This window comes from Microtus ochrogaster, chromosome 15 (genome assembly GCF_000317375.1).
Source record: "Microtus ochrogaster isolate Prairie Vole_2 chromosome 15, MicOch1.0, whole genome shotgun sequence".
NCBI lineage: Eukaryota > Metazoa > Chordata > Mammalia > Rodentia > Cricetidae > Microtus > Microtus ochrogaster.
Genome location: NC_022017.1, coordinates 16,078,624 through 16,086,671, shown reverse-complemented (window position 1 = coordinate 16,086,671; position 8,048 = coordinate 16,078,624). Strand labels below are relative to the sequence as shown.

The 8,048-nt window shown below is 49.8% G+C and overlaps 1 protein-coding gene across 2 annotated transcripts in view; it reads right to left on the bottom strand.

Moving 5' to 3' along the window:
* Myh9 (myosin heavy chain 9) overlaps window positions 1–8,048 on the bottom strand; it is an 83,967-nt gene that overhangs the window by 55,765 nt on the left and 20,154 nt on the right. The window lies entirely within an intron of this gene.

The following is an 8,048-nucleotide window of genomic DNA, read 5'->3' as shown; positions in this document are numbered from 1 at the left end:
TCAGCCACAGAAGCCTTCTCCCTGCACAGAACGTCAGCCACAGAAGCCTTCTCCCTGCAAACGCTCATGCAGGGAAGCTCTACATCATCAGATTGAGCAATTGCCCAAATTTTCTCACTCCACACATCTGAGAGACAGCAAGATTTGGCTAGGAAGTAGTGAGTAAGGGCATTACTCTATGATCAGCACACACGCAATTCCACAGACAACGCTACCATGGGAAGGGATGAGTTAAGCATCTCCACAAAGACAGACTCAGCCACAGTCCACTGCTAAGGCATTGAACACTTTCAAGAATACAGGTATCTAGTTAGCCAAGATGGCAACTCACTACACCTGCACAGTGACATCAGTGAGAACAGAAGCTGGCCCTGGGCTATACCATGAAGTGAAAGGGAACAGGCATGCCTGGTGGGTCAGGAGGACACAAGCACTCGTGTGACTTGTTATTGTCAAAACTTATTTGCAGAATAAAGATAGTCCTCATAGAGCCACAAATGGCTTGGGCACATGTTATGATACCCATCTGTAAGCACAGTTCTCTGAGAGTCAGGGGCTTGTGCAGAGAGGCTCCAAGGACTCCAGGTCCTGGTCTCTGGCCTTTCTGTGTTTAGCAAAGTGGTGACTGAAGCCTACAGACAGGCTGGATCCCTGGGGGCTGTTGCTTTGACTGAACCAAAACCAGGATCTAAAAACTGGTGTATGGCACTGGGCCCAAGCCTCAGAGGAAGCAACCAGAAATTGGAACACAAGTAAGGGGCACAAGAAAGCGCTGCTCTGTGAGATCAAATCTGGCCAGCCAACTCTGGAAAGCCACTGAGTTCCCAGATCTAAACCCAGAGTTGCTCAGCTTTCAAGTTCCCTGATTCCAACAGATATTTTGATGTGAAAGAGGCTGGAGGCTTTGGCTGCCCAGGCCTCCATCTCTGGCTTGTTAAATAGTTTCCAGACCTAGGCTTAGGGGTTCCCTGCTCACTCCACCAGGGGCTGGTTTCCTGGAAACCTGGTACTCCCAAACTCCCTCCCAAGAAGGAAGCAAGTTCAAGGAAGGAGTCCTGGCAGCCTCCACAGCTCCATCGGCTGGTGGCTTTCCTTATCTAAACCCAGCACCAGGAAACTCTGCAGTCCTTGCACCCCCATAGCCCCTGCACAAGGCGTCAGCTACCTTGCAAGGACTACTGGAGAGGGGCCAGGGCCCAGTGTCAGCTGATAGCAAGCAGGACAGAATTGGGCAGCTGCAACGTGCCTTCAGTCTTCATCTTTTCTGTGGAGTGAGCACCAGAGTGCCAGCACTTGGTCCAGGCATTGCCAATTGAGACCAGGCCACTGGACAAACCTGTCTGCCACAGTAATCCCCAGTTGTCCTCTACCCCATCAAAGGTAGCCTGACCAAGACTAACAGCCACCATGAACACAAAACCCAGGCTTTCGTCAGCTGCTGCCTCCCAACTTTGAACTCAAACTCAGAAAAGGTGTGATATCTCCATCATCGCGCTTCTCCAAAATCCTAAGTGGGTGGCAGTTTCACTAGCTGTTCACAGTCTCCACACTTGAAGGCAAGCTAAGGCAGGAGGAGCATGAGGCAGAGGCCAGCCTGGGTTACACATCCAGTGGAGATGCCTGAGCGTACACCTGAGAGTATGCACCACTGCCCAGCACAAGATCTCTATCCCAGGAGGTGGGATGGTTAAGTGTCTACCACCAATATCAAGCATACCGCCTCACTGCCAGGCTCCCTGGAAGCAGCTTTTATTATCTCTAATTCAAGAAGAGAGAACAGGCACAGAGACAGTGAGTCACTGCTCGGGATCCCCAGCTCAGTCATGCAGTGGGGTTCTAACCCACATCTGCCTTTGCCTCTGTGGCGGCAGTCCTAGACTTGTGCTGCAGTGTCACAGTTCAGTGTGACCTGGGGGTGGGGGTGGGGGTGGGAGGTCAGTGTATATGCCCAGTCTTCAAATATTTTTTAATAAAAAAAATATCTATTTTCGCTGGGTGGTGGCGCATGCCTTTAATCCCAGGACTCAGAAGGCAGAGGCAGGCGGATTCTCAGTGAGTTCGAGGCCAGCCTGGACTACAAAGCGAGTTCCAGAACAGCCAGGACTGCCATACAGAGAAACCCTGTCTCAAAAAAATCAAAACAAAAAATCCATTTTCTGAGAGCTGGAGAAATGGCCTAGCAGTTAAGCATGCCTGTTGCTCTTGCAGAGGATCCAGGTTTAGTTCCCAGAATGCACGTGGTGGTTCACAACCATCTGTGTAACTCCAGATCCAGAGGATCTGATCCCCTCTTCTCACCTCTGTGGGAACGCGCGCGCGCGCGCACACACACACACACACACACACAAAGGCAAAACACTGATACGCACAAAAAAATTTTAAAGCCATTTTCTCTCATTTTACTGGTTGGTCCTCCCTAATTTTGACTCATAGAAACACTTCTCACAGACATTCACATTTACCTAACTTACTGCCTGCATCCATTTCCCTATGGGGTTCTGTGTTTATCCCAAAGCTTCAAGTGATGGGACAAATCTTAGAGTTAGCTCGCTGGAGCTAAGAGGGCTGGGACTCAAACCCAAGACACTTCTTTGTGGGTCACTAGTGACTGCACAGTATTCCAAAGCCTGTTGTTTTGCTGGAGTGACCGCGTTGAGGACGGGTGGTTTGGATTTGGTTTGGCTTTCTCGTTTTTGTTATTGTTTTCCATACTAAGAACTGAATTGAACCCGGGGCCTCGTGAGCACTGGGCTAGCTCCAAAGCAGTTTTTCAATACCACTTCGAGGAGGTTCCCTTATTACCCGTAGGCCTCCTTGCAGTGAACTGCAGCATGACATTTCTGCAGTGGAGGAGTGTAGAAACATGTCTGTGGCCCCGGGATGTTTGGTCTAACCATCTTCTTAGAGCGCTGCTGCTGTTAGGGCAGGAGTGTGTGTGCGTGTGTGCATGTGTGTACATGTGTGCATGTGTACGTGGGAGGCACACACACACTAGAACATGACCCTGACAACACTGCCTGCCCTGGCTCCTCCTCGGGGGCTGGCAGGCAGCACTGGAGGAGTTAAGGGACTCAGCAGCTCTGGCCCACTGGAGACTGGGTCGGGTTGGGCCGCTCTTCCCCAGCAGCTTCCTGCGGGTGCCCGTCCAACTTCAGAAACCCAAGCTGCTGCCTTTTTAGGCCATAATCGAGCAGGACACACCAGAAGCTAAATTAGGACTCTCAGGAAATGATGAAACTGAAAGCAGAGAGGTTGACCAAAAACCTCTTCTTTCAACCCAGAATGTAATTCCTTCACTATCCATCTCCCCAGCCTCTCCCTAAGCCTGCACTAGGTTGTCTCCCTCATCCCCTGCCTGCTTCTCTTTTTACTTGTTTGTGTGTTTATTCAGAGAGCGAATTGCTGGCCCAGTAAAGATGGAAATTATGCTGGTGGAGGCACTGTGAGCTTTTCCATTCCTAGACAACCAGACTAGTCTAACATCCTCCAAGGCCAGATTCCAGGCTGGCAGCCCTTAAGTTGTTACACTCATCATAAAGCCTCTGCTCTGCAGACTTGCTAATGTGCACTCCATTTCCACTCCATCCTGGCAGTCATCTCATACGGGCTATCTCATCACATCATCTACGGGTGAAGGAGACAAGGCTCCACAGGCCTCAAAGGCCAGGCTAGCGCGGACCTGTGTGCCCTCCAAGCACTGTCGCCTCCCCTTGAGCCAATGTGCCCTAGCCACAGAACTATGGGAAAGAAAGAACAGAGAAGCCCTTGGTGAGGCAGACGTTAGGGTGTCTCCTCAAAGCTGTGAGCCTGGTTCTCTGTCCTCGTGTGTATAGGGATTCTGAGAGAAAATGGAAACTTCCGGAACTAAAGTAAGGTGATAAGTGTAGTTGGATTCAGCAGTCACTGATGGCCTAGAAGGTTGATTCCAGTCCCAACCTTGGCAGCCCCCACTCAGATTCTGCTTATGGTTTGGACCCTAACGCCCTACCCCACTAGGCTCAGATGCCAAAGGCTTGGCTCCAGTGCAGAAATGCTCAGGGGTGGAGCTGTGGGGAAGTGACTGGATCATGAGGTCTCTTCAGTGGAGTCATAATTTGATGGGGGTTTTTTGTTTTATTTTGTTTTGTTTTTTTGGTGTTTTGAGACAGGGAGACAGTGTTTCTCTGTAACTTTGGAGCCTATCCTGGAACTAGCTCTTGTAGACCAGGCCTCAAACTCACAGAGATCCGCCTGCCTCTGCCTCCAAGTGTTGGGATTAAAGGCGTGCGCCACCACCGCCTGGCAATTTGCTGTCTTTATAGGGAGATGGTAGTAGTCATTCTCAGAGGTGGAGCCCAGTGGAAGCGTCCTCAGAGGTCATAGCTTGTCCCAGGACATTCTTGCTGTCTCTGAACCTCCTCGCTGCTATGAGGCAAGCAGCTTTCCTCCATATGCTCCCACCTGTGATGACGCCCTGCTCACCACAGGTCCAGAAGACAGGGACAGCCCTGCACCTGCCAGCCAAGGCACTCTTTCTCCTTTAAAGCGTTCCTACCAGGTAACTAACTGGCATAGACCACAGCTGAGTGGCACACACTGGAAGCCCCAGTCCAGCTTAATCCCAGGTGCTGGCTCCCTGTCCCCTGAAAACATAGGGGAGCATGTCCCTCCTCCCTCTTTTCACAGATACTGGTTTAGAGGTCACTGAGCTCTATAAAAGGAAAGGCTGTAACTTCAAAGCCATGAGTTTTGTTTATTCAATCACCAAATACATATTTGAGGATCTACACATAAGAAGTCACTACGAAGACGCAGAAGTCCCAGGGGTTTTGCTATGCAGAGGGACATGGGGGAGGCTGCACACACAGCTCCCTGAAGTATCGTGTGCACACAGGAGTACAGATAGAGCAGACAGAAAGTTTTCTTCAATCTTGGTCATGTGTTCCCAAAACCCAAATGCAACCAGACACTTGACGACTCAGGAGGGACTGCTTGCCACATGCCCCTGGACCCCGACAACACCTGATACCGCTTCATGCTGCTCTCCCTACGCACAGGCTGTTCAATTCCACATATGTTCCTCAAATGCACGCACACCATGGACACTCGCTGTGGAGGGAAACATGTCCACAACCAGCTCCAACCACAGACTCAGTGAAGCAAGAGGCCAGAGGAGCAGGAGAAAGCGGGACTCAGTGGGAATTCAGGGGCAAGCACAAAAGGCTGTGAAGTCCTTGAAGCTGGGCAAAACCCTGGCAACTGATGAGGAAGGGAGAGGGGTGGAAGAGAAGCGAAAGCTAACACAGCAGCGATTCATAAAAACGTATGCTTGGTTAAGGCAGCGGTCTTCTACCTCAGGGCTGTTCTAGGGCCAAATCTCGCTTGGTGGGCCTAACCTGGACAAAATGCATCCCTGGTCTCTGCCAACTGATGTCATTAGCATCCTGTCCCCAGTATACCAAAAACGCCCCACAGATATCACCAAAGATGGGAGAGTTAGAAGGCAAGCTGCACCTCAACACAAGGAAAATCCTCCCTGGCTGAGGTGTCTGACCAATCTCCTCTGTGACACAGGAGTCTGGCTGGCACAGAACCCTGTGGTAGAATGTGCTTGCCTAACGTGGGAGGGCCTATGTTCAATTCCCAGTACACAAAAAGAAAAAGAAAAAAGAAAGACCAAACTTCACAAAACCAGGCATGGTAGCACACACCTTTCATCCCAGCACCTGGGAGACAGAAGCAAGCAGATTTCTGTGAGTTCAAGGACAGCCTGGTCTACACAGCAAGTTCCTGGCCAGTCAAGGGACCCTGGCCAGTCAAGGGACCCTGTCTCAAAAAAAAAAACAAAAAGAAAAAAAAAGCAAACAAATAAATAAAAATAAAAACAAAACACAGCTCTCTGCACAAAGAAATTACTTAAAATTATCCTCCAGGAGCCTATAATCCTAGAGTGCTCAGGAGTCTGAAGACCCTGTGTCCAAAGAAAGTAAAGTTCTGAAGCTAATATGATTCTAGGACTCAAGCAAAGATGGGTATTGATGGTACTGTCACCACGAAAGGATTGTCCTTTTCATAAAAGGCTATGATTGAAGGGATTCGGTTGACTGGACTTTAAGGTCCGTGGCAGGGGGATGAGCATGGCTCCTCTAGTGCACAAAGCTAGAGGGTTGCCTACAGTGTTATCCCCACAAGTAATATTCTACATATGCTAATTTTAAAATAGCATACAAAAGACATGGTGTGCCCCCCTAGAGGACTCAGAGCTCCCTCCAAAACTCCAACACAGGAGCTCAGACAGTGATCCATAAGCAAAGTTCACAGGCATCAAAAAGTCCAGGGAAGCAACAGAAAACAGGTATTATCAGGGAGGGAGGGAGGGAGGGTGGGTAGGAATTGTTCCACATCAATGCCAGCTCATCCTGTCTGTAGAATTGCACATCAAATGCTATTTAGTGAACAATCAGGATCAGGTCCCAGGGAGCCCATGGCTTCCTCTCTGCAGTTCACAGTTCCCATATGAGTACTTCCCTTCCCACTCAGGCCTCTCTTCCACACTCCAATTCACCTAAGCACCTTCCAATGAGCTACCTCCACCTGGAGGAGCACCGTGCCTGAACCCTCCACCTCCCATGCCCTGAGACTCTGTGGATCTGGGTACCCGAGTTTATACACTGGAGAGTGTAAACTCCTCCCCTCGCCGCTTCTTACACATTCTCCTGTTTAATAGACATTACTGGTTAGGTTCCAACAGATTCCGTAACTCCACACCTTCTTCAGAATAAGCCAAATCATCCCGGATGGGGAGGAGGCTGCCCTGCCCTTTCCCTCTCCACTTTCCACCCCAGCTCTTCATGCCAACTCTATGCTCATGGCCAATCGGATCAGGACCCCAAAGCTCCCAAGAAGCTGTTTTCTTTGCATCAGGAAGCCCTCAGATCTCAGTTCACTTGTTCCTAAGGTAGAAAGAGATGTCCTGTTTGATGTCCCTCCCCTCCATACCCTGGGTTAATTTCCACCACCGTGACCAACTGGTCAAACTGTAATGAGGACAGGAATTTGGTCTCAATCATCTCAATTCCAATGTTTAGCACAATGTATGGCCCAGGGCAGGCACACAGCTCCAGTTTTGTAAGTGAAAAAATGAATGAGAAATGGCTTGAAAATCACCCAAGCTTTACAAAAGGGGTCAGATTAGAGGACAGAGACACATTGAAACAAGGAGGGAGGGGCCCGCCTAGCTCATCTTTAGGAAAACTAAGTCATTAGTGAACTGTCATATACACATACAGTAAGGGAAAGTATATTTGGGGCTTCAATGTACAAAGAAAAACGGTGTGGAGATAATTTGATACTCCTCAAAAGCTTTGCATAGGGCAGAACTGATTTCTAGAACCTTATGGCACCCCAACTTACCAAGGCAAATTAGGACCTACCAGACCAACATACCAAAAGGACACTGACAAGCAAAGCTGGTGCTGCCTTTGGGTGCCCTAAGAGGCTGAAGGGCTAAGTCTTCACCTGTCAAGCAAGGGCTGTGGCCATCAACCTTGCCCATCAGTCTTGGAACTCAGAAGGAGTAGGGGCATCTGCTCAAACCCCAAGATAAATGGCCGGAGTACACCAAACACACAGAATGGGTATGATGGGGGTGGGTGGATTCCACAATTGTGTCCTCTGCTCACAATTCCTGTGACCTGAAAGCTATTAACATCTCAGACTGCTGGTTTTAGAAAGAAGGGGGGAGGGGCAACCTATTGAAGAAGCTGCAATTCATGCTTCCACAGACTCCTAATACTTCATCCTTCTCCTCTGTCCTGCTCCCAGAGTGGCTCCCCATCTTCCCTGCAAGTTCTGCCCTGTCCTCAGGGTAAGTGTGCACCACAGCCCCCTGTAGAGTTCCGAGGCAAGAGAAGGAAGCCTGCCTAATTCATCAGATTAGAGTTGGCACTCAGGAAGATGCTGTGGAGGAAAAGACTGCTCCAAGCTGATCTGGGAAACGCTGACAGGATGTGCGCAAGGGCTGTGTGCAAGGGCTGTGCCAGGCGAGCTGGACCTGAGCCTGGCCTGGC